Source organism: Anas acuta, chromosome 17 (assembly GCF_963932015.1).
Source record: "Anas acuta chromosome 17, bAnaAcu1.1, whole genome shotgun sequence".
NCBI classification, from domain to species: domain Eukaryota; kingdom Metazoa; phylum Chordata; class Aves; order Anseriformes; family Anatidae; genus Anas; species Anas acuta.
In genome coordinates, this window is record NC_088995.1 from 6,614,519 (window position 1) to 6,638,896 (window position 24,378).

At 51.5% G+C, this 24,378-nt stretch overlaps 1 protein-coding gene across 1 annotated transcript in view; it reads left to right on the forward strand.

Moving 5' to 3' along the window:
- The first annotated feature begins 9,099 nt into the window (after positions 1-9,099).
- Positions 9,100-24,378, forward strand: part of TBX5 (T-box transcription factor 5) — a 126,516-nt gene continuing 111,237 nt past the window's right edge. The window contains exon 1 of the mRNA XM_068654264.1: positions 9,100-9,221. The gene's annotated coding sequence lies outside the window, so the exon portion shown is untranslated. The remainder of the gene's footprint in view (positions 9,222-24,378) is intronic.

The window sequence follows — 24,378 nt, forward strand, 5'->3', positions numbered from 1 at the left end:
CGGCTCGGGCTCGGGTGCTTTGGGTTGCGGCTGGGAAGTGCAGGTTTTAAGCAAGCTGTTTAATGCACCTTTTGCGTCTTCCTCCCTCTCTCTTTTCAAGCAGATCCAGAGGCTACTAAGTCACCTCTTTTAATGGAACGATATTAAGTGGCATTTGAAAAGTTAATGAGAATGGCTCAGCTATGCTTTTATCTGTCATAAATTAATAAAGCAAAAGTGAAGAATCGGAGAATAGATCGGTTAAAATTTAATGCGCAGCCCTCCTCAAAAGTTTCCAGGTAGAGTGCTCGAGAGGTGATGGTGTTACTGGGCTCGTCCCTCCCGCCCGGGCAGAGCACCTCTTCCCACTGACCCCATGGACACGCGTGGGTTTTTTTTTCCACCCCTTCTTGCTCTTGGGCTGATGCTGGGTGGGAACGGACCCGATCGCATCCTTTAGCGGGACGTGGATATTCCTCCTGCTCGCAGACATCTTCCCCCCTTCAACAGTTAGCGGCCCATGTATTGCAAAGCGATTCATCCTCCGCCAGTAATAAATATTATAAGGATGTGCTTCCAGCCCGTATCCTGTTTGATGCTCTGCCTGCCCCTCGGCCCGTGGCCTCCGGCTCCTGCTCCAGCGAGATAAAGGGGGCCGGTGGGTGAAAGTGCCGGCGCAGCGCTGCTTTCCCCTTTTTAGGGCGCTGCTTTCCCCTTTTTAGAGCATTACTTTCCCCTTTTTAGAGCAGCCCCCGCCGGGGCTGGCCGTGCCAGGGGGCTCCCGACTGCGTCCCCCCGGCCGGCCTCCACTTTCGGGCCTCGCTCGTTTTCGGGGGGAATCTCCCGAAAGTGAGGACATCGCCTTTCACCTCCACCGGGCTTGCTGCGAGAGGCTCCGAGGGGCTGCGACAATCTCTGGGGAGGGTCCCGGAGGGGGGACACCCGAGCGCTGCCCCCTGCCCGAGCCCCTGCGCCCCGCAGGGTTGGGCAGAGATTTTTGGGGGGATGCTGACCACCGCCTGCATCCCCGGAGTGACCCCCCTGCACACCGACCCCTTTTCCCTGCTGGTTTCAGCCCTTTCACGGGTCGGGGGGGCCCTTCCCATTTCAGCCTGAGGGGGTGGGGGGTATTTAAACGCCGGGGCATGCAGCCCGCCAGGTTGCCGGGGGGGAAGGTTTGGGCTGAGCAGGATTTGTATTCCCCACCCCTCCCGCCCGCCTCCCCCCCCCCCCCGCCTTGGATGGCCCAAGGTGAGGGCTGCTGGAAATGTCACGTTAAGCTGATGTTCCTCGGAGGGTGTGGGGGGGTGTTTGTGTGAGGGGGGTGCTGGCGTCGGGGCTGGCAAAGGCGAAGCAAAACAAAACAAAACAAAAAAATCAAACCTCCAAAATAAGAAAAAAATAAAGGATCAGGCAGCGGCTGCGGGCTTCGGGCCGCATCCCCACGGAGCAGGATCTTGTTTGCCATTCGGGGGGGGGGGACAGAGCGGCGCTGCCCCCCCGTCGGGGCGGTGAAGCCACCCCACAGCCTCCCGGCTCAACTTTCTCCTCTCCGCCGAGCCCTGGCCTTGGAGCCGTCGCAGGGGCACCTCTCGGTGCCATAGGACCCCCCCCCCCCCCGGTCGGTGCCACTTATTTGGGGTCAGGAACATCTATTTTTTTTTTTCGCTCCCTAGGTGCTTGCCCCCCGAAAATTCCTGCAAAGGGAGGGCGGTTAAGGTGCTGGGGGGAGAATTTCCTATCAGGAGATGAAATTCACTGCGGATCCAGAGCCCCCCCGCCGGCCCAGGGATCAGGTAGCCGCTTTTGCAGGGCACTCTTGGTTTTTAGGTGCTGGGGGCTCAGCCTGCTGGATTCCCCCCCTCCCTTCCACGGGCCTAACGCTGACCTCCCCCTCCCCATGCCCTAGCAAGAAATCCGTGTACCGCAGGTGTAACTCTGCCTTGCAAATGGCTTTATCTCCTGTGTATCTTATTTGTATATAGTAACGTTAATGAGTAACTCTTGTGGCGCTTGTGGATGGAGGTAAACAGCGAGCAATCTCTCTGGATTATCCTGTCTATTACTCACCTGGCGCCTGTCTTGATATCCTCAATGGTTTTATGGCTGATGCAGGCGACCCGGCGCTGGGTGGGGGGGGGGAACCGGGAGGCGGCGGGGGGGGTCCGGCGGGGCGGCGGCGCCACCTCTCGGGCAGTGCGGGCAGAGCGGGGCGGCCCCCGGGGGGGCGCAGGGCTTGGGGTGGAGGGGGGGCACCCAGAGAGATGGGGGGGCTCCTAGAAGGGGAAAAACGGGGGGATGGGGGGGAGAAACACAGGTGCCCACCCCATTCCCCGGGGGGGCGGAGCTCGCTGATGGCTTTCCTGGGAGCGGAGCTGGGTTTCACCCCGGGGAGCTTTGGCCGCCGGTGCAAAGTCTCTGGGAAAGCGGGGATGGGGCAGCGGGGAGGGGGGGGCACGGGGGGGCAGGGGACGGGGACACGACCCAAAGGGGTTGGTGCTGCCCGGGGAGGGGCACAGGAGCCACCTCTACGGAGCCCGACGGCGCGGCCGCTCCGCCGCCGTCCTGCCTGGCCCAAGCTCCGCTATTAGTTAATTATTGATTGATTACAAGCGCAAATTTATTTCTCTTCCCTCTGTCCCCCCCCCCCCCCCCCACGGCCCTTCCCTCGCCTCCCGGCCGCGGTGCACGGCGCGCTCCGGCCCCCTCGCTCTTGCCCTCTGCAAACACCGGGAGGGAGGCAGGGAGGCGGGTTGTTGGTTTTGGCCTCGACAGCTTCCAGGAATATGAAATATTGAAGCCCTTCGGTCGATCCCCTGTACCCTGGCCGCCCTTTTTTTTTTTTTTTTTTTTTTTTTTTGGCCTTTCATGTCCTGCCTGGGGGGGTCCCGCGGCGGACGGCGCTCCCCTCCTCTCGCCCCCCGCCGTCGTGCGGGCTCGCAGCACGCCAGGCCTCGCAGATCAAAGCGGCTCCTCCGTCCTCCGCACGAGGGGAAGAGAAAAAGGTTTTTCCTTCTTTTCAACGATTGTTCGTAAAAAAAAAAAAAAAAAAAAAAAAAAAGTCTTGGAAGCGGGGACCAGAGCCCGCCTCCGCCCTTGCCTCGGGCTGCGGGGTTGCACCGGGAAGCGCATTTGGGAAGGCAGGGAGAGGGCTCGGGAGAAGGGAAGGAGGAAAAAAAATTAACAAGAGGGGAAAAAAAGGGAAAAAAAAAAAGAGTTGCTTAAAATCGAGCAGCCGTGTGCGTGTGAAGCGCACCCGAGCCGGGGTGGGAGCTCACCGACGGCCGCCCCGTGGGGTGCGGGGCTGGGGGGACCCCCCCCAGGAGTCCACAGCTGGGTTTTTACTCCGGGGCTCGGGGTGCCCGTGGGAGAGGCTGCAAGAAGCTCTCAGCTTCGCTCCCGAGCGGCCCTGGCTGCCGAGGGACGGACGGACGGACAGCCGGACGGGCTGTTTGCTGTCCCGGGGAGGGGAAGATGCTCTTATGGGGCGATTGCTTATTGGGGAGCTGCTGCTTTGGCACCACGGACCGGGCACCCTGGGGGCACCAGGGCCACGACGGATTCGTGCTGCAGGCGCCGCGACGGCGGGGTTGCGGCGAACCGGAGCGGGGAAATCCGAATTTCCCCTCTCCGGCGTCTTGCCAGAAGCCCCCCCCGAGCCTCCTTCCATCCCGCACACGGCAGCAGCCCCGCAGAGGGACATTCCAGCCCGTGGCGCTGGGGGCTGGCATCGCCTTATCTCCCTGACCCGCCGACCTCTCCCTGCAGCCAGACCCTTTTCCATCTCCCGAGCTTTTAAAGAGCGCCCCTTTACACCTGAAGCCTTTTGACTCCGGGCACAGAGAAAAGCCAACAGCTCGCAGGGAGGCAGCTCTGGAGGATGATGCATGCTTTGGGGGGTTTTGTTGTTGTTGTATTTTTTTTTTTTTTTCCAGACCCAAACTTCCCACGTGCTTCTCCCAAACCCCGCATTATTCGGGAACAATTAAGGCGTGTAAAAACACGGCGAGGCGAAGCCCTCAGCCTGAAGTGGCCGTTCAAGGCACTTTTGCAACTCGTGGCTCCAGCTCCTCGCCACGCCGCGGGGGTCAGAGCGGGCCCCCCCGGCACCACCGCTCCTCCCCGGCGAGCTCAGCCCACAACCGCTGGGCAAGGCACCACCTTCGGCTTTTCCCATTCCTAGCAATTATTTTTCACGATTTGAGGATTTGGGAGAAAAGGCTAATTTTTTATTTTTCAGCTCTCGGCCGAAAAAGAGATTGCCGCATCTAACCGCGGCCGTAATTCCTGCTGAAGCTCACGGTGTTCTCACTACGTTTAGCTTCCATCACTCCCCCAGATAAAGCCCTTTCCAGCGAAAGACCCTATTCAACACATTTAAAAAAAAAAAAAAAAAAAAAAAGCAACAAACAAACGATCGCGAGCGGGCTGGGCTGTGCCGAGCCCCGCCGGGCTCCAACGCAGCCGGGGAGTGCCCGACCCCAGGGGCACCCGGACCCCCCCTCGGGGGCAGCCCCCCTCTTTTCTCCTTTCCGAAGTTTATTCCTTTGCAAGCCGCCAAAGCACCGCTGGCAAATAAAGTAAAATAAAATTATCGGTGAAATTAGCCCGAGAGAAAAAATAATAAAAATAAACAGCGGTGCGTTTTCCCTTCGACCTGCTCCATCCAGGGAAACCCGGGGGGTCCCCACCGTTCGGCTTGAGGGGTCGGGGAAATTACGGAGCTTTTCTTGGGGAAGAGGTGCAGGAGAAGGAGGGAGCTGGAAGCTTTTGTACAAAACGTGGAGCCACGTTTCTGTTCGCTCCCGGGGAAGGGGCTCGGAGCGGCCCCGGCCCGGCAGCCCCCGCATCCCCCCCGCTGCTGCTCGCTCGCCCCCGGAGCTGCGGCATCGCCACCGCTTCTGGCCGGGGCTCGTCCCCTTCTGCCGCGCAGCCTCGCCTAGCCGCTCGGGCATTGCTTTCCGACGGGTTTCTTTAAAAAATGCTAGTTTTAAGCTCTTCCTCGTTGTCAATTCGGGCCCTTTCCCGCGGATTTTGAAAGGCTTTTTTTTCAAATTCGCCTGCTCTCTCGAGCCCTACTCTAGCCGGCTTCCATTTCTCCCAAGCTTGAGCTAAAAAACGAAGAGAAAGAGAGGAAAAAATAAAAATGAAAAGAACAACAACAAGCAAACAAACAAGAACCCACCCCAAACCTTACATATAGATGTAAGGCAGGTCAGGAGGCTCCCCCGCTTCGCTTGCTGCAGCGGATGGGGGCAGGGGCTACCCCTAGGAAAAGTGAAAAGCTTGTTTTAATGGGCGGTCATTGCTAAATCTCACCTTAGGGCCAAAACGACTCGCGACCCATTGCCCTCCTTACGATGTATTTATTTGTCTCAGTGGCACCAGCCGTCAGTCATTAGGGGGGGGTTAACCCGAGAGCCGCACGACGGTGCTGGCGGTGGTCTTGTGGCTCTTTGGTTTGTTTTAAATATGATTTCTCAACAGGAACCCGGCCAGAGGCGAAGCACTGACCTGTCCCGGCAGGGATTCCAGGTGAAACACGGGGGACACGCGTGGGAGCACAGCCAGCGACGAGGACCCCCCCAGAAAAATGCGGCGGTTCACTATTATTATTATTTTTTTTCTGGATAAAATGGGCTTTGCTTTGCACCCCGAAGGGTTTGCTCCTGGAAAAAGCTGCGTCTCGGGCCAGTAGACACTTTGTTGAGTGAACCTGGTGATTTTTGCCTTTTTTTTTTTAGCAATTACGAAGGGGAAAAATAAATATAAAGAAACCCAACTGCAGGAGCAGGACCGCCGTGAGCAGGACGAGCTGCCCCGGAGCGAAGCATGGAGGGAACCGGCGGGGGGCACCCGGGCAGCCCCCCTGGGGGTGGGTTGTGCTGCTCCCAGGCTCCGTGGCTTTATGTGACTTGATTTAGCTGTAACTCTTCCTGGACGGAAGGCGTCCATAAAGTGCTGCCTGTATTTCAAATATTTCCGTAGTTCAAATAAATATTCACGTTTGTGTATAAAGATTTTGGGAAGAGATGGGGGCTGTGCACGCCTTTATTTCGCTTTGATGGAGACGTGCACGCTACGAGACACCGGGCACCGCGTGTCCCGGCCCCGGCAGCCCGCACACGAGCCCTGCCGGCGCCAGCTCCCCCGGAGGCTGCTGCGCACCCCGGCTCGGCACCTCCCGGCCGAGCACCGCCGTGCCCCCAGCCCAGGACCGGGGGGGGGGGGGCTCAATCCGCCGGGTTCAGCATCCATGCCTCGCTCAGAGTCGCGTTATCGCATGTCCCGGGGGAATTCATCCCCGCCGGCCACTTGCGAGCATTAGCTCGCCGAGCAGTCCCGGGCTCCCCCTCTGTGGCCCCCACCCCTGGACCCCCCCCCCCCGGCTCTATAGGGCCGGGACCCCCTTGTGGGGAGCGGAGATCCCTGGGGATCCCCCTGGCTCCGCGCAGCCCTCTTAGAGCCGGGTGTCTGGTTCGGTCCGTCTGCCAAATCTTTAGTCGGGGGAGGATAAAAGGTATTATTTTAGGGTGCTAAAATATAAATTTAGGAGTCCTCGGCATCCCGCGGCTCCAAATTTCTGCTGCCGGGAGGAGAGATGGGCGGTGTGAGAGCCTCATTCCCGGCTCCCTGCTGACTCCGGGCACAGAGCAAGGAGTGGGGGAAGCTCCATCCCTGCCCCACGCCTCGTCCCCAAATTCCCAAATCCCCAAATGCTGGGGCATCGAGGCAGCGGCAGGACCCGAGCACAAAGCGGAGCGGAGCCGGTGGCCGGGGCCGCTGTGCCCGGAGCCGGAGCCGCCGCTCTCCCGCTCCTGGAGCGCCACCTGGTGGGGGCAGCCCCGCAGCACGGCCGCGAAGCTCCCCGGGGCTGCTCCGGGGGGAGGTGAAAAAGTGGAAAAGGTGTTTTTTTCGTTTTTGGAGCCCGAGGAAGGAGAGCCTCATCTGGAAAGCCTCCGTGCCCGCCTTCCTTCTGTGCTCTTGTAATCGTGTGTGTTTGTGGGGGCTGAGAATGTGTGCAAGGAGCCCATCAGCGCTGATGTGACAGCTCCTGGTGATCTCAGTGAACTCCAAATGAGCATCCCAGTGCTGGGCATCCCCATGGAAATGGCACCAGACCTGGCATTTTGGTAGAAAACCTCCCAGAGCTTTGCAGGTGTGAGTGGCTGTGCGGTGAGGGCAGGCAGGGCTCTAGAAAGGAGCCATCTCCCTGCCCTGGTTTGCACAGCACAAGGCCTCCTTTGCTTCGTCTCCTTGCATTTCTGCCCCCCGCCCTCACATATCCCCGTGTCATGCACATACTGAGCTATTTTGCCTCTGTGTTGTCATCTTTTTTTTTTTGTGCTAGCCTTGCCTTTTGCTCACTTGTACACACATTCAAACACGCACGCACGGAAAACATCTTTTTACATTCTGTTTCATAGTTTGATTCATATTCTTCCTGCCTTACACTTTTTGCTCTCTCTTACACACGCATGCAGCTGTTCTTCATAAGCAGTTTGTCTTATTATAACCTTATTTATGTTTTCTGCCTCCTCCCTCATTACAAAACTATTCTGCACCAGAAACTGCCATTTCGCATGAAACACTTCTCTCCGGGTGAGAGATCAACTTGCTTTGGTGGAACTGGGGGCACTAAAATGTGAGAACAAGGATGTAAAAGCAGGAAGACATGCATCAAACTTCAGGGTAAACAATGGGAATGATATTGATTGCGTTTTAATGTGCGGCGGTCACACAATGGGGAAGAAAGCCTTCCCAGGGAAACAAAAAAAAAAAGACACTCGTCCTCTTAAGAAACTGGTAGCAGACAAAATCCACTGAAACTTCTGAACCAGAGCAGAGGGATCTTTAGGGAAGAGCCTTCCAGGTCCAGCAGAGCTTCCAAATAAACTGCTGTCCTACTTTCCGACTGTCTCTGATTAGCGATGAGAGATGCCCATTGTCCCTTTCCACGCCGGTGCACGCTCTCATTAGGGACCCTGAATTGTGTATGTGCATGTAGGCGTCAGAGCTGCTTTGCAGCAAGTGATGCACAGGGTTTCTGTGGAAGGTAATTCCCGGGTTCCAGCGGCCTGAAAGATTTATGAAGGAGATTTATGAAGGAGTTAAACCCTTGGAGCCTGGTGTTAATGCTTCCAGGAGCGGCAGGCAGGGGCGATGGGCTGATTGTCGTGCGAGAGAAGCGCTGGTCTTGCCACAAACGCTTAGTGAAGCTGTGTGAACAGGGCTTTGGGGGAATTCACAACTCCAAGGGCAGCGGTTTTGCTGGCTGTGGAAGGATTTGGTGGAGAAGTAGCAAAGGGTTCACGCTGCGCTACTTGGGTGTCGGGTTCTGAGCTGGATGCACGGGGGTTAGGTAATCTGGAAAGCAGTAGTCCTTGCCACTCCTTAATGAGTTATCTCAAGTCCAAATCACTTAATTCCCGATGAGGATGGTGTAATGCACGAGAAAAAAAGTGTCAAAAACATGAAGGCACAGCTGCTCTTTCCACTCGAGTAGCTGCGATCAGTTTGGATAATGGATATTCTGCCCAGATCCTTCCAGGGGAACTTCGGGTCTCCAGCGCCTCACTGAGAGGAGGCACGTTGATTTATCATTTATTTATTGGATCACAACTCTGCTTCATGGGTAATCAATCGCTGCTTTTTCTGCTTCCTTTTCAATCACATCACCCCGGTGAAATCAGGGGGCGAGACCACTCTGAGAGCAGAGCTTTCCCTTCAAATAATATTTCCATAAGGTTTCTAGGTGTCAGTGGGAGATGGAAGGAACAGCAGCCAGGCCTGGGTTTGGCCATGTCATTTAGGGTTGGGAGAACACCCTCATGCCCCTGCCCCGAGCACACAGCAATGGATGGTGATGGTTCCCAAAAGTTTTAATGGCCTGGGGACTTGGGTACACCATGCACATGGGCTCACCCCACTTTCTTGCTCTGAAATGAGCTGGAATGGAAATTACAATTAATTTTGGGGCTAAACCCTGCTTCTCCCCAGGACCTATTGCTGCCTGCTCAGCCCAGTGCCACCTGTGTGCTGCAGACCCCAGGCTTTACACAAGTTCCAGCTGTGACCCAGCATCATCTGAGGGACCCAGCTGGGCCTGATAGAGCTGGGACTGCAGGGTTTATAAGCTTGGCTTGGGCCAAGAAATGGCTTTTTCCTGAAGACAGTGGTGTTGGAGGAGCTGCAAGATGTAAGAGGCTGCTGAGAGGACCTGTGATGGATTCCCTGTGCAGGTAGGAGGCTGTGGGGGAAGAACAAAGGGATTTGGTGTAGGTAAAGTGCTAGTGGTAGATGCTGTATAGCTTCTTGGCTGCTCCTTGGGAGCTGTGAGGTGGATTTTTTCATGGAGGGAGTCCAGCATGTGTTGGAAATGCATTCCTTAGTCCTTGGAGGGCTTCAGGGATTGTGTCTGCTAGATTCTGTCTTGTGGCTGTGAGTACCCTTCAGATAAAATAGAATGGGGCCTTGGTTTGCAGGTGTGTAGCTGTGGTGGATATGCACCTACCTAGGTCATTCCCTCCCTGCTGGGGCTCTGCTAGACCTAACACGGTGTCTGTGGGATTTGAGGTAGGTCTGAGTGAGCTCGATGTGGTTTTTGTTCCCAAGGTGCCAATGTGTCCTTGCAGAGAGCTTGTGGGCAATGCCCTGAAAGTAGATGTGAAATATCTTGAGGTGTATGTTGGGTCCTGTGAAATCAGTCTCTTGTGCTCTTTGATTTTTTGAGTTCCTTGGCTGGGGAACAAACGGGGCGGCCTGCGTTTGGGGAAGATGTTGAAACCTAGGGGTGAGTGTGGCAAAGACTGAGAGTTAGGAGTGTAGCTGGAGGGGAAGGAACTTGATAAACAAGTGCCACGCTCCCTCTAGCTGGCCTGGCAGCCTTTTGTCATCCTGCATTCATCTGCCAGCCTGGCTGGTCTGTTCAACACCTGTTTTCTTATGTGAGAAGCCCCAAAACTACTTGTGGTGTTTCCTTATTTTCAGGGACCTCAGTCAGGTAAAGCATCAATATGTAAATTTCTATCCCAGGCAAGGCACACCTAGTCAGTCTGGGACAGCACTCTGCTGACAACCAGTGCCACTTAGGGCTGCGTGTTCTCTAGGACAACTGTCAGTAACCAGCATGTAGGAACAGGGTAGCTGTTGGGACATGAGCTTGTGTTAATCAATGCTATGGTATTATTTGGTCTAAAATGGAGTAGAAACACTCAATTATAATACTCAGTTTGAAAATCTGTTCCTAGGAAGCTGTGCTGGACAGAGTCTTCTTAACATGTATTCTTTCATTTTTAAAGCAGCCTTTTGCCCCATCTAGAGAATTAACTTCAGAGTGTTTAAAACTTGGATGGGTTTGGAGAGAAAGGTGGGAGGGATCTGTCTGATTTTTATGGTGTATGTTGTTACGCCCAGCTATTCCCCCATTGTAGCTTTAAACTGTTGCTGGATATCCTTGTTCACCTCTGTATGGGTGGGTTTCCCCATGTCCAGCTTGGTCAGCCATCAACCTGTCCCATGACAGGAGGGCTAACCAAAAAAATGGGTTGGGAACTGAGTCACAGTAAGTCTCTTGTGCTGGAGGAAGTTGTGTGAGAACAGAAACATGATTCAAGGGTTCCAAAGCTGGACTGAAGCTTGTGCTTTTCATTTTGGATTGTCACTGCACTGGTGTGGCTGGGTGATGAGCTTGGTGGCCTCAGTTTCCTCCTTTTCATTGCACTGTGCTCAATGTCCTGCAAAACTGGGCAGCCAGCTCCCTGTCCTGGCTTTGCAGAACATGAGGGAATTAACCATGAGAGCTCCTGACTTCTCCATAAGGCTCTCCTCTTCTAGCACTGCAGAAAAACAGTGGTGAATGTGAAAATGCTGTTATCTTTAAGGATTAGGCAGTTGAAAAGCAGGAGGGAGTGGAATGAAGACTGGTCTCCATGACCTTGGCTAAGCTTTTTTGCTCAGCTCTCTGTGTTGAGCATAAGATTACTTAGTGCGGGCAGCTCTCCTCCTGCCAGTAGAAACTGGTGTTGTGCAGGCTGCTGGTTGTGTTAGGAGCTGTGGAGTTTCAGAAAGTCGCCTTTCCTGCTGGCAGTGTGGCTGTCTGGCTGCAGGAGCTTTCACAAATGCATGAGTTTTAAGCTGCAAGCAGGCCTGAATGGCAAATAGAAGGGCAAAGGCTTTATCTGGGGACCTCCCTGCTAGATCTTGAGGGTGTTAGCCTTTAATGGGTCCAAGATGAACAGAAATGCTGTGGGATATGCTCTGTCCCCTTGGCTATGTCCTGCAGCACTCCAGGACAAGGCAGGTCTTGTTCTTTAGGCTCTGTTATACAGATTCGTATTGTCTTGGGTATGGGGATCACTGAGATAGTATTGATTGGGGAACACAAAGTCTATTTTATTGGGAAGACCCAGTTCATGCAGCCTAGACCAAACCTCTCCTGCCACTTGGAAATGGGAGAAGGCCTGCCCCAAGCCAGAGATCTTCAAGCTGATCCCAGCTCCATCCAATTAACCTGTTGCCCCTTACTGGAAAGGGATGGGTGAAATCAACCTCAACAAGAGTAGGAACCCTTCAAAGGTCAGTGTTGGACTGGTGGGTAAGTACATGGGTAGTTCATGCTATAGCTCTTGCTGTAGCTCACATTAGCTACTTGGACACAACATGGGAAAATCAGGGCTTCTATAACCACATGCAGTTCTTGGTGTTATTTCAGGAACAGTCTCAAATTTAAGAATTTAATTTTCAAAACTAGCTGTCTCATCTTTGCTACAAGGCAATGGCAATACCAGATCCTTGATCACTGAGGAAATATCCATCTTCCAGAAGGAGCAAATGGTCTGGATTAATTCTTAATTTGTTAGAAAATCTGATGTGTGTGGGAGTGAAACAGCCTTCTAGGAAAATGCTTGTGTAATGTTCCCAATAGTATAATTCTGCAATTCAGTGGAAACTAGAAGCAAAATTAGCGTTACATTCACACTGGAAGCCTGTTTTGCCTCCAGAAGGGCATGAGGAGGGAACAGCATACATGTCCCCTGCTCTCCTTGTATAAATGCTGGCCTCCTGATGATTTACTGGTGAACTATCAGGGCACCTGATTTGGTTGAACAGCATGTAGGGAGGAGGGAGGTTGTCTCACAGCTGAAGGTTGAAGAGCCAGCTGCATGGTTTACCAGGAGCAATTAGCCTTGTGGCCTCAACAATGGCACTGAGGCAAGGAACAGAGCAATGGGAGGAGGCCAAGACCACAGCCCTGGCTACTTTGGGGCTCAGAAATCAGTCTCCTGAGCTCAGTGATGCAGAGCTGCCCAGCAGCACTCTGCAAATAACCTTCAGTCTCTGCTGACATCTCTGCTCACCAGGGGAAGAGCTGCTGGGGTCCCTCATGGCTCAGGGGCAGGGCTGCCTTCACCCTCCTGGCTCCTCTTGGGGACAGGGTTTAGAGGCATCAGCCTTTTGCTTTGTGGATGCGTGGAGGAAAACCACCAGGATTTCACGTCTCATACCGGGGTAGCCTCATCTGGATGAGGGAAATGTTTTTTTTTTCCTAGACTTATGCAGGAATCTCTTGCTCAATATAAATCCACTTTAGGCAAAAGGAGATTTTCTGACACTTGGCTCAGTGCAAAGAAACAGCTATTTATGAATTGTACAAAATATAATTGGAGAAAAAATCTCTGCCTTAACAGAAGAATGGATGTAGAGGCTCAGTGCTGTAGGTGTCTGCTTAACTTTGAAGAGGCAACACCTTGGAGCTAGCAGTCCTGGTCCTTCTGACTTGGCTGAGTGGTGCCAATCCTGGTGATGCTGGTGGCCTCATCTGTCAGCCTCATTTCTTGGTGGGAGCATCTTTTGGACTAAGAAGCCTTGTGTGCTTCCTCTCTAGAGATAACAGAGGAGAAATGGGGAGTGTGTGCTCTTCCTGGTCTGCCAGTGGTGCTGGTGAGGCAGCTGGGGCACTGCAGCCTGAGGTGGTGGCTGTGCCAGAGAGCCCGGTTTGCTCTTGGATGTACCTCAGGCTCTCATAGAGCTGTGTTTGCATAAACCCCAGGTGAGCATGCTTGTGTTTGAAGAACTATATTAAAATATGCCACTAGATGGCCCCAGGAAGAAGCCCGTTCAGGCTGCGGGGCCCAAGGGACTGAGAGGCAAGGGCAGCCTCCAGCAGGCACCTGGCCTTGCTGCAGGCCTGCTCCAGGGGAGGGATGGGGCTAGCAGAGTCCAATTGCTGAAACACGAGTGGTGGGAAAGAACAAGAGGAAAGCTGAGGGCTCCCACATGGCCTTATCTTTCACAGCACCTTCTGCTGGGTCTTGCATCACAGGAGCGTGCAGGTGTGGTGCTTCCCCAGAGGAATGGTGTGAGCTGCCTGTTCTAGCCTGGTGCCCTATCTCCGTAGCCATCGGTGGAAGGGGTGGCTGCCTGGTGAGGCGTCTCTATAGCCTGCCTGGAGGTTGTGGATCCAAGCACCACAGACTGAAACAGGCTGGAGAATTAGCCGGGTTTCTTGGAGTAACCCACAGGCAGCACCTGCTGTTCAAATGCAAGCTGTGTGAAATCCCACTTGAGGGTCAGTGATGCACAAAGCCTTGTGGTGCTGGTGTCTGCTGGCCTGAGAGCTGGGGCTTGGGCCCAGGGGACTGTCTCCTAGATAGGATGCTGATGTAAGCTGTCCTTCGCTCCTAAACCATCATGTACTGTGTGGGTGTGCTGGAGGCTGGCCTTATGGGGGGATACCAAATCCTGGTTATGGCTGCTGCTTTGACCAGGAACCTGGCTGGGTTTTAGAGGTCACCTGGAGGGGGAAGGTGGTAGCTGTGCTAATTTAAAAGGGAGCAAATAGTCTTCTCCTGGGGCTAGGAGGGGAGTGTGGTGCCTGCCATGTGCCTGTGGTCCATACTTCAGGCCTCAGTCTCTGGATACCAGGAAGGATTTGAAGCTGTGAATGCTAACAGCTGAGCTCTGAGGATTTAATGACTGGAGCTTCACTGGTGGTGGAGAGAAGGGGGGATATGGAGAACCTGGGAGGTATAAAATAGCAAAAGGGCCCTGCCATGGAGTGTGCTGTTGTGCCTGGCCTGGTGGTCCTTCAGGGAGAGCAGGGCTGCTGCCTAACCTTCTTAGGAGAGGGAGCATAGGCAGAGGATAAGCTGTCTACCTGTAACAAACCCAGTTTTCTGGGACGTGCTGACACAAAATTTTGCACTGAAAGGAGCTCTCGGAGGCTTTGTAGTGCTGCAGGCAGGTTGGGTGCTGCTGCTGAAGGCTGCAGGGCAGCCTCCCCTTGGGGCTGCCACGGCTCCATCCCTGCCTTGCTGCAGGCAGGGGAAGTACCTGCTGTCTTGCAGACAGGGAAGTTGCAGCCCTCTTCCCTCTGATATGGACTTCTTGTGGGGCCCCAGGCGAGTGGTGCTGCTCTTCCAAGCCAAGCTTTGCTCCCGAGGCAAACTGGAATGGGTCCAAGGGTTTGTCTGGTTTCCTTTTTAGGTTTCCTCCCATGTTTAGTGGGATTAATAACACCTAAGGGTGTCAGAGTTAATTAGTCACCGGGTTTTAAGTGCTCTGAAAAAAACTCAAACCTATTGTTTGAGTCTCCAAGATGCTGCTGCCTCCTGTCTTCCAGAGAAGTGACAAATCTTGAAAGACCAAGAAACCTTGAATGACTTTGCTTGTTGAAGGACGCAAGCTGAGGCCATCAGAAGATCCTAAGTGCTGTCTACCTGCTGATGCCAGCAGAAACTGGTGGTGCACAGGAGGGAGTAGCTATGCTTGTAAGTGTGGTTTGTTTTATGAGTTGGTCAGAGAAAGCATGATTACTCCTCCACAAGACCTCTTGCTCAATCTAACAGCAAACCTGCCTTCAGATGTAAACCTCAGGACAAGCTGCTGCTTCAAATGTGGCTGTGGGCTGTCAGTAGAAAAAACTAAGAGCACAGGTCTTTTTGGTGAGAAGTATGGCTTTTCCCACTGTGAATTTCACACCGGTTCAAGCACAGGGGTGCCCTTACTTTTTGGGATGTTTTATCCCCAGGGCAAATATCTGCCCTATTTTTGTTCTCAGTATAGAAGTGAGCTGAATTAACACCCACTAAGGAAAGTATCCTGGGTAACCATGGATAAGTGCAGTAGGACGTTGCTCTCAACAAGGCTGTTTTCCTCCCAGTTTCTTGACAACATCCTTAAAAAAAGGCTGCTCACTGAATAAACTTCCTCTGACAGACAAACCTGGTATCGGGTGGGCCCTTTGGGGCTGGGGAGCCTATGAAGCTGCTATTTTTGGGGTTTTGCATGCTTAGTTCTAATGGAACCATGGCAAATACCTACTGAACCGATGTCCTGCTGCTGTTGTGTTGATGAGAAGGGAAATGTGTAGCCTGCCACCTGCTGAAGGTCTCAGCCAGGATTTTTACCTGTGGGAGGAGGAAATTCTGGAAGGCAAAATGCAGAAGAGCAATGATTTGAGTGTTTGGGGTTGGCTGAACCTGCTCCGTGGGCTGCAGGTCCTGCTGCAGCACTTCACTGTTTGCTTAGACCCCTGGTTTTGTGGGAGTAGGCAAGTGAGCCTGCCAATGCATTGCTGCAAGGACTTTACTCAGGCTTTCTTAGCTTGATTGCTGAGTTTATTAGGTGGCAATGGTGGTCAGCTGGGATCCTTGTGATCTGCTTGCTAAGGGGGATGTGTGCTATGAATGTGCCAAGCTGCAATTGTAGGGTGCATCCTGAGGCTCTTGAATTTCAAGATTTTAGCAATGTGAGGAATTGAGTATTATGTGGTGTGTGTTGAGGAAAGTGGGTATTCTGTGGGCCCTTTGGGATGGAGAGCTGCATGGGTGTCTGTGCCTGGAGGAAACTGGAGTGGTGTTGCCTTGGATGGCTCCTTGTGGCCTTCTGCTTTGTCATTCCCACCTTCTAGAACCAGCATGACAGCAACTGGGCCCAGTGTCCAAGCCTCTGCTGGGAGCCCTTGGAAATATCACTGGGAGGTAGGGAGGAAACTCTTGCGAAGATGGAAAATAATAAAGTTGCCTGTAAATACTGGCTTGGCTGCACCAGAGGACCCTGCTGCATGGCTGCTTGTGCAGCTGGTGCTGATGTTTCTTGTTTGGCTCACCAGGGTGGGGAGGTCTGGGGCAGGAGAGGAACAGGCTGTGCTGGCCCCGTGTGGCTGAGCTGTGCCTGGGCTGGAAGAAGGAATGCTGATCTCTGCCAACAGCACTGCTGGGGCCATGGCTTCCCAAGCTGGGGTAGCATTGGCTCAGCTTCTGGAGGAGCTTGGGGAGAAAGCTTTTCTCCTCCCACTCCATGAACTGAGGGTAGTTTTGCCTGGGAGGGGTCCTGTCTTTGTGGATTGCTCAGGATGGGATGCAACCTCCACCTAATGCCACACATCCTTGTCCTCCTGAACCCCGGCCTGGGGTCAAGGAAGGGGAGGAATGGGTCTTGCTTGCCCCTTCTTCCCTGAAATGTGTAGAAAGCTGGTCCATGGGTTGGTTGTAAATCAGTATGCACGAGGAAGGCAATTTTCTGCAAGTGAAACCTGCCCTAACCAAGCCCTGGGGGAGGGAGGAGAACAGCAAGTGTCAAGGTGAGACGGAAGAGCAACAGAACGAGATTTAATTTCCTTCCCAATAATTTTCTCAAGCTGTATAAACTTTCCTTATTTAAAATAAATACTCCCTGAAAACACATTCTGTGTCAGTGGCCCTGTGAAAACACCCCCAGTCACAACCTGTGCCTGTCCTTTGCTCACAGCCTCAGCCAAAAGCCAGCAGTTTTACATTTTGCTCTATTAAGTTGAGCTGTAAATTTCCTTGTGCAAAGTCTCCCAGGCTGTGGAATGAATTTAAGTAAACAGGGTGTACAATAATAGACTTGTGTTAGGGCAGGTTTTTCAAGTGGCCTGTAACTCCTAGAGTAAGTTTTCTAAATCTCTCCCTGTTACACTGGAGAGTGTGAGCCTGTCCAGAAGGTGGAGGAAGTTGTAGAGAAGGCCCTGCTAACTATCGCTGGTGTCCCATTTGAGATCCTGTCCTCCAGAAAGAGGATTCAGTTTGATCTCATGTGAGATGATGTCTTGCCTGGCATTTCATCCCACTTTGTTTATTTTTCTTTGTTACTGTTTTTCTCTGTGACAGCATCTGTGTGAGATGCCTGTAAGGGCTTTGAAGTCCCCCTCCCTTTTGTCCTACAATGTGCAAAATGTAGACTATAACTAAGTTTCAAAATGGGCTTTGAGTGTCTTCCCTGAAAAGGCACCCAAAATAATTTGTTGCTTTGTAGACTCCTCGATTAGTTCCATAAGAGTTTTTCTCTTGGGAAAACAGGGGCTTTTCCTATAGGAAGCTGCTGGAAAACATTACCTCCTCAGGCTAGTGGGCATAATTGCTTTGAGAATCCTAAAATTCTGCCTGCTCTGTGTACAGAGGTGTTGTGCATTTTTTGTCTTATATTGCGAAGGAATCAAGGGCTTCTGGGGGAGGTTATGAGGTGTTCGTGTTTCCTGCTGAGCCAGGGAAGCATCTCAACTGAGAATGCAACCTACTTATCTCAGATCCTTGTCCAATCTTCAGCAAAAAAGCAGGCTCAAGATGAACATGATCCTGAAGGTTGCGAGTGAAGAAAGACCGATCCCACTTTGCAAGCTAGGCAGTTTTCCTACTTGATGTTTCTGAAGTGGTTTATTGCCCCCCCTAACTTGCTGTTAAGATGCAGATAGTTTGTACATCTGGTTGGTGTCTTTGAGTTTCCTTGTAAAAGGTACTTGATCATCAGATATAGTGGAAAGGAACTTCTGGCTTAATAGACAACCCTTTCCTGAAAAAAAAGGTTGTAAGCAATAACTTGGCATGAAAGCCCACAAATAGGGGTTTCTTTAGACTCCCCTGGGCTTGGCTATGTTGTCTGGTTATCTAACCTTTCACCAGCTGCCTCTTGTAAAACTGCAGGCAAAGTGGCTCTGACTTCTGCTAAGCTGCAGGGGGGAGGAAAAAAGAAAACATCTTTAAGGCCCTTCTCCAGAACTCACTAAAACCAATGGAAAACCTCTGAGTCCAGGGGATATTGGATCATTTCCAAAGCATGGAGAACACTGCAGAGAGGTTGAGCTCAGCTTGTGTTAGATCTAGAAGCCAAGGGAAACTCTCAGCTCCTGAGAGTACAGAAGAATCAGCAAGTCTGGATCTTAGTGCTAGGGTGATCCAAAATGATAGAAGTTGGATTTAGGGGATGGAAGAAAATTAAAGCCTTGTCTACTGGGAGTACTTCAGTTTATGAATGGGACATTTCCTCTGGGTGGTTTGGTTTATCCTCAAAGGTAAAAGGAAAAAAAAGGACTTCAGTGACTGATGCTTCATGGCTTCTGCTACTGGCCTGAAAATCTATTTCTTCCTCTCAAGGAAGAAGTATTTGGGCCCCATACTCTCCTTTTCCCCCAGTAGGCAAGTGATACTGCAACAGGGCTCAACTCTGGTGCTTTTTCAGTAGCTGGCTCCAAAAGATAGTGGGATGTTCTTGTGGGACACTGGTTCTAGACCTGCAGTGTAAATGTCAGCATAACAAATACATCTAGCTGAATGCAAAGCTTTTTAGGTAAAATGAAGTGTTTGCTTTGGCAATCAGAGACATGGAGATGCTGCAGATGGAAAACTGCCAATTGGCTGATCATTAGCTACTGAATCATAATGTACAAGTGTACTGTGAGCCCCTGGTTTTCCTTTCTTGTCAAACTTTACAACTGGCTCTTTTTTTTTGAGGAGGAGGGAATTCTCATGGTTTTAAGCAAATCACAACTGACTCAGCCTAAGCCCAAGGGTAGAAAAGCAAAGGCTCGATGGATTAAGTGTCCTGGAACAACTGGCTACACAGCCCTTTCTTGTTTTCTGGCTGTGAGGATTGTCCTTTTGATCAGATTCTTTTCCCTACTGCTTTCCGGGTTGTAAAACCAGATTAGTCATGGCAGGGTGGCAAACAATTAATGGGGTGGGAGGTTAAGCCCTGGGAGCGTGAGCAGTGGCCCCTCAGGGGTGAATACACCCCGGTGGCCAGGCAGAGAAGGGAGGACACCTTACGTGAGGCCACCTGCCCATTTATTTGTTGGTGTTTGGGAGGGCTGATAGCCTAAAACCACCACAATAATCTGTAATCTGCTCCTACGTGTGTTCCTAGCTGTCCCTATTAGATGTAATCAGACAGATCCCAACTGACTTTTGTGGTTCTGACCCTTGCTATGAGGCTCAGACTTGTGTCCGGGAGATGAAGATGCAGTTTGGACACTTGCCATCTCCCCCATATATCTGACCTTCACCTCTTCCTGCCTCTGCTACCAAGGTCACTACCTACCCTCAGGGTGCCCTGATGGCTTGGAGGGCTTTGATTAGCTGCTGCTTACCTCCTTGTGTGTCCTAATGATTCCCACTGAGAGGTGCTTTTCTTGCTGCTCTGGTCATATGAAAGTCCAGGGAAGAGGGAATAAAATGGGTTTTTATTACAGGCCTCTGAAACTGAAATGCTGCTGCTGAGTGGCTTGTCAGGTCCTCAGGGACCGCAGGGAGGTGGGTGGCCAACCCAATGTGAGAAGGCAGAGGACTACAATGCAAAAGCATCCTGTTTCTGGTCAGCTGTGTGGCAAGGTGTGAGCAGAAAGGGCAGTGGTGTGCACAGGAATGCCACAACTCTTTGCTCATCCTCACCTGTCCCTCAGATTGAAAGCACTTATGCCAATCATGATGCCTGCATGCCAGACTGTCAGGCCCTTTTTGAAGGCCAGCTAGGGTTGTACCTTGCCCAACAGCTTCTGTAGCTTCGAACAAGCAGTGCAGAATTATCTATCACCAAAGGTGACATCATCTCAAAGGATGAGACAATTATGAGCAAATGTTGGCTGCTTATTGCTTGCTTGAGTCTGCTGAAAATGTTATCTTAAACACTTTAAAATATTTTAAAGCAATAAACTTGCAACATAATCTGTTTGGGTGGAGTCCTGAACCTGTGCAGCTCTGCTGGAGCTAGTGAGGGATGCTGTGTGAATATATAGGTTTATTTGCAATGAGCTGATTTGCATGATTAAGGTGGTGTGTGATGAACACAGCTGCTGCTTGGTGCATGGCTTTTGACATGAGCAGCATTACACCAGGAGTGAAATTGGCCTTCCCTGTATTGTTGCCAGTTGCAAGTATTTATCATCCACCTGTGCTCTGATTTACGTGAGTGTAAATCCCAAGTAACTCCATTAACATCAATAAAGCTGCTTGGAGAGATCCCTATCTGAATTGCGTGCTGAAGACTTCTCACGTTGCTGCTAGCTATGCAGGTGCAGGGATGTGGTTGGGTTCAGCTGGGAAATGTGATGCCATCCAAGTGTGTGTCTAGCATGCAAACAAGAAAACACTGAGCCGAAACCACAAGGCTCACTTAAAGGGATGCTACCAAACTTTTTAACAAAAGCTCGCTTTGCTGTCTTAAAACATTCAAACAGGAATTTCTGAAGGGTGTTTCCCTGGTCATTTGGAGGGGAAGAAACTAGCCTGCTTCTTTTCTGGTGGGAAGGGACAGTGGGGAGAGGAAGATGGGCTGATCCCAGATCAGTTTTGAGGGATGATGGTTGATATGTGGGAGGAGGAGATGGGTTTCTATTCCTCATTTATCTCCTCCGCTTTCACTGTACCTACACCTTCAATGACTGCAAGGACAAAACAGTAACTCGCCCTTCAGTGAGTGTTTTTTTACAGTAGAAATTGTGGAAACTAGAAACACAAGGAGAAATGTTGAAGGCATGGGGTGGAGCACTGACACCTTGCACTGCTCTACTTCGAGGGTCAGAGGAACTGGTGGTTCTTCTGCTGCAGAAATAATAAATTACCTTGAAAAAAGCTGACACAGTGAGAGCTCTTGAATAAATTCTCCTCCCTGTGCATCTGAGGTGGTGGCTATAAACCCAAACCATTTGGGGTGGGTAGCTCTTGTGAGCAACTTGCCGTATTACTGGACTCACATAAGTTACCTACATGTGTTCTGAACCTCATTAGCATGTAACAGTAATTTCTTAGTAGGGAAACTGGAATTTTTGGGGTCTCATAGCAATTCCACAGATTGAAGGTGTAAAGTACATCTGTTGGGATTGGTTTTGGGGTGTGGAGTGTAGCTTTACTGGCTCTAGTGAGATTTCTCCTGATATTAAAGAGATTAGAACAGGGCCATGAGATGTTTGGTTGGAGCACTTGTGTGAAGAAAGTCTGAGAGAGCTGGGGTGGTTCAGCCTGAAGAAGAGAATGCTCCAGGAAGACGACATTGTGTTCTTTCGGTACTTAAAGGCTGGGTATAAAACTAAAAGTAGAGATTTAAATCAGATGTTAGGACATTCTTCACTCAGGGAGAGGTGAGGCACTGGAACACGTTGCCCAGAGAAGCTGCAGGTGCCCTGTCCCTGGAGGTGTTCAAGACAAGGTTGGATGAGAGCATCTTGGCTTAGTGGGTGGCATCCCTGCCCATGGCAGGGGGTTGGAACTAGGTGGTCTTTGAGGTCCCTTCCAACCTGAGCTACCTCATGATTAGCAGAAATGTAAGGGTTGGAAGTGTGGCCTTCAAGGTCAGTGTATGCACTGGTTCATTTTTGGAAACGTTTGTATTTTGGGGACTCCATCACTTAGCTAACAGTTGTTATGTGCAGTGGAGAAAAAGGATCATTGACCAACCAAGCATGTGTTTTTGGGAGGTAAGGTGTTTGGTTCCTTGGAGAGAAAGGTGGCATGTCATGTAGACTTGTAACATCCTGCTGTTTGCTCTGTGTTACTGGCCAGGTGTAGGGACACTTGCTGCATGCTCTCTGGGGACAACTCATGGAGGAGGGAGGGGATGGTAAGACCATGAGATGATGCATCTGTCACTGAGGCTGTAGGTACTTCTGGGCATTGCTGCTGTCTGTGCAGTTCAGATGTGTCATACAGATCTCCCCTCATCTTTGGCCATTTCTCATTCAGACCTTTGGAAATAATGTGGGGTAAATCACCTGGCTTCATATTTTACCACCTTTTTCTCAATAGTGACATGTCCTGAGTTGAAGAAAAAAAAGTGCAGCAGCTGAACCTCCAAAAATCCAACTATGGCCCTCCTCATACCCTTCAGCCCGTAGACAGCTGTAGTACTGTCTTTGGCATGAGCACAGTGTGCTTTCAAGCTGTAACCCTTGGGGTCGGCCGTTATTTAATGCGATGAGGTGTTGGAATATGTCAGTTCGGTTACGATACTCATCTGCCCCTGAAGCAACTGGTGCAGGAGTTGCAGTTCAGGTGCCTCATGTGCTTGCTTTCCTTGAACAGGTTTCCCACCTGCTCTGCATCTCCCATGGCAGACCATAGCTGTAGGTCTCCATTGGGTATTCTGGCTGTTTTTTCCCACAGGGTAATGCAAAGTGCCACAGGAGCTGGAAGGTGGGCAGGAGTCTGGTCTACAGAGGAAAGTGGAGGCCTGGCTAGAAGTCTGTCTGCATTTGCAATGGCTTTTTGGTGCTGAAGCCTTTTCTCTTGATATTTTGATCTGGGGGAGGATGTCACAGGCAACTTGGGGATAAAGGGTGAAGCGGCTGCTCTTGTAGAAATACCACTTCCAAGGGGTGTGAAGAAGGGGACCATTAAAACGAATTCCTTTCTAGCCTTAGCACTCCTGTAGGTGTATGCAGGTTTTCTAAAAATAGCCTCCTGTGCTGACTGAAAATGGGATGCCCCGGGCGTTTGACTCCGTGCAGCTCCCGTCCTCCTTTCCCTGCTTTTGAAGTTGAATGCTTATGGATGTTTTCGAGCTTATCGTAAACCCATCACAGCTGGCAGTGCTCCACTGTTCCAGGGTTGAGGGTTTTCTTTCTCAGCCTCCACCCATGCATGTAACTTCTCAGGGAAAGATCACGTTAACTCCTCTGCCTTCCTTAGAGAAGACTGTCACTTTTCCATACCTTAAAGCTCATGGTTAGCATTTATTTCACTGAGAATTTCCCACCTTCGGAAGGACCTCAGACACTGGCTGTGCCCTTGATCTCAGCAGCTCCTTCCCCATGGCAGACTGGTTCTTGTGGCCTTTGGTGTCTCCTCTAACCCCTTAAGCTTGTCCTGGAGCATTGGGCTGGCTTGTGAAGAGGATGGTATTTCTAGGAGTCCTTCTGTTTGGGGCATTTTCCTTCCGGAGATCACAAGGAGAGGCTTGAAGTCAATACCTGCTGATATTCGAGGAGATATTGCAGCAGCAGCTGAAGGGGTCCATCCCATGCTGACCTCCCTGTCCATGGGTCTGTGTCGTGGAGCACATCAGGGGACAGATCTGGTTGGGGGAATAATCTGGCAAGAGAAAAGGGTGCTTAGAAAATGCAATTTGGTTCATAGCATGGCCCTACAACTATGAGGCTGGTATGGAAACCGGCAGGCAGTGATCCAGCTGGTTGTTGCCACCAAGAAAATGTGGGTGGAATAACTGGTTGACTCAACTTCAACAATAGGTCTGCTGAAATGTCTGGGATGTGCATGTGAGCTCAAAGGCTGTAACCACAGACAGCTGGAGGCTGGGAAAACACTGGGAAAGATGTGTGGGCCCATTATGCCCCCTGGGTGTGGGCTGTTGGCCTGGCTGGAGGCAGGGTGCTTGTCTGGCAGGACCTCGAGTCTGACTTAGAGCTGGGTTTAAGGGTGCTGTTTCATAACCTGTGTTTCAAGGAGTTAAGAACTGGTTTCTGCAGAGATGCCTGCTTCCAAGTGGATTGTGGCAAGGTCTGCAGAGCTCACCTGCTGTGTGCACAGCTCTGTGGGTGGAAGCTGTGTGCAGGAGCTGGGATGTGGGCTGGCCACAGCTGTGATGATCTGGTGAAAGCAGTTGTGCTCTCCTACTGCCTGTCTACAAATTTCTCTAGCTGGTGTCTAAGGCCAGTAGGTCTGTCAGCCCACATTTGGGAAAGAAGCAGACAAAAGCACTCCAGGCAGGCAGCACAAGCATGGGTTTACCTTCTAAAGCAAATTCTGGTGAATAGGTTGTGTGGACAGTGGGCTGCTTCCCCATAGAACATCTTGCATGCATACAAATGAAAACTGGATGGGAAGAGGTCCCTTCCCTGGAGAGGGGAGTAGGATTTCACAACTGGTGCCCTGAATCTAGATGTGTGCATCTGCACACGGGCACATGGCATTTGCTATCGTGCTTCCCTTATGGGAGCCTTTAAGGAGAGATGGGCAGCAAAGAAGTGGAGATGTGCAAGGTGGCCTTCAGTGAGTTTAGTAATAAAAGGTGCCTACTATTCTCCTTGACTCTGGCTGAATGCTCTAGGACTTGAGGGCTGGGTAAATTCAAATGCCGTTTGGCTTTGATTTCTGCTTGGTGAAAAAGGAAAAGCAGTGGAGCAAGATATCTATTTATTTAAGGAATAAG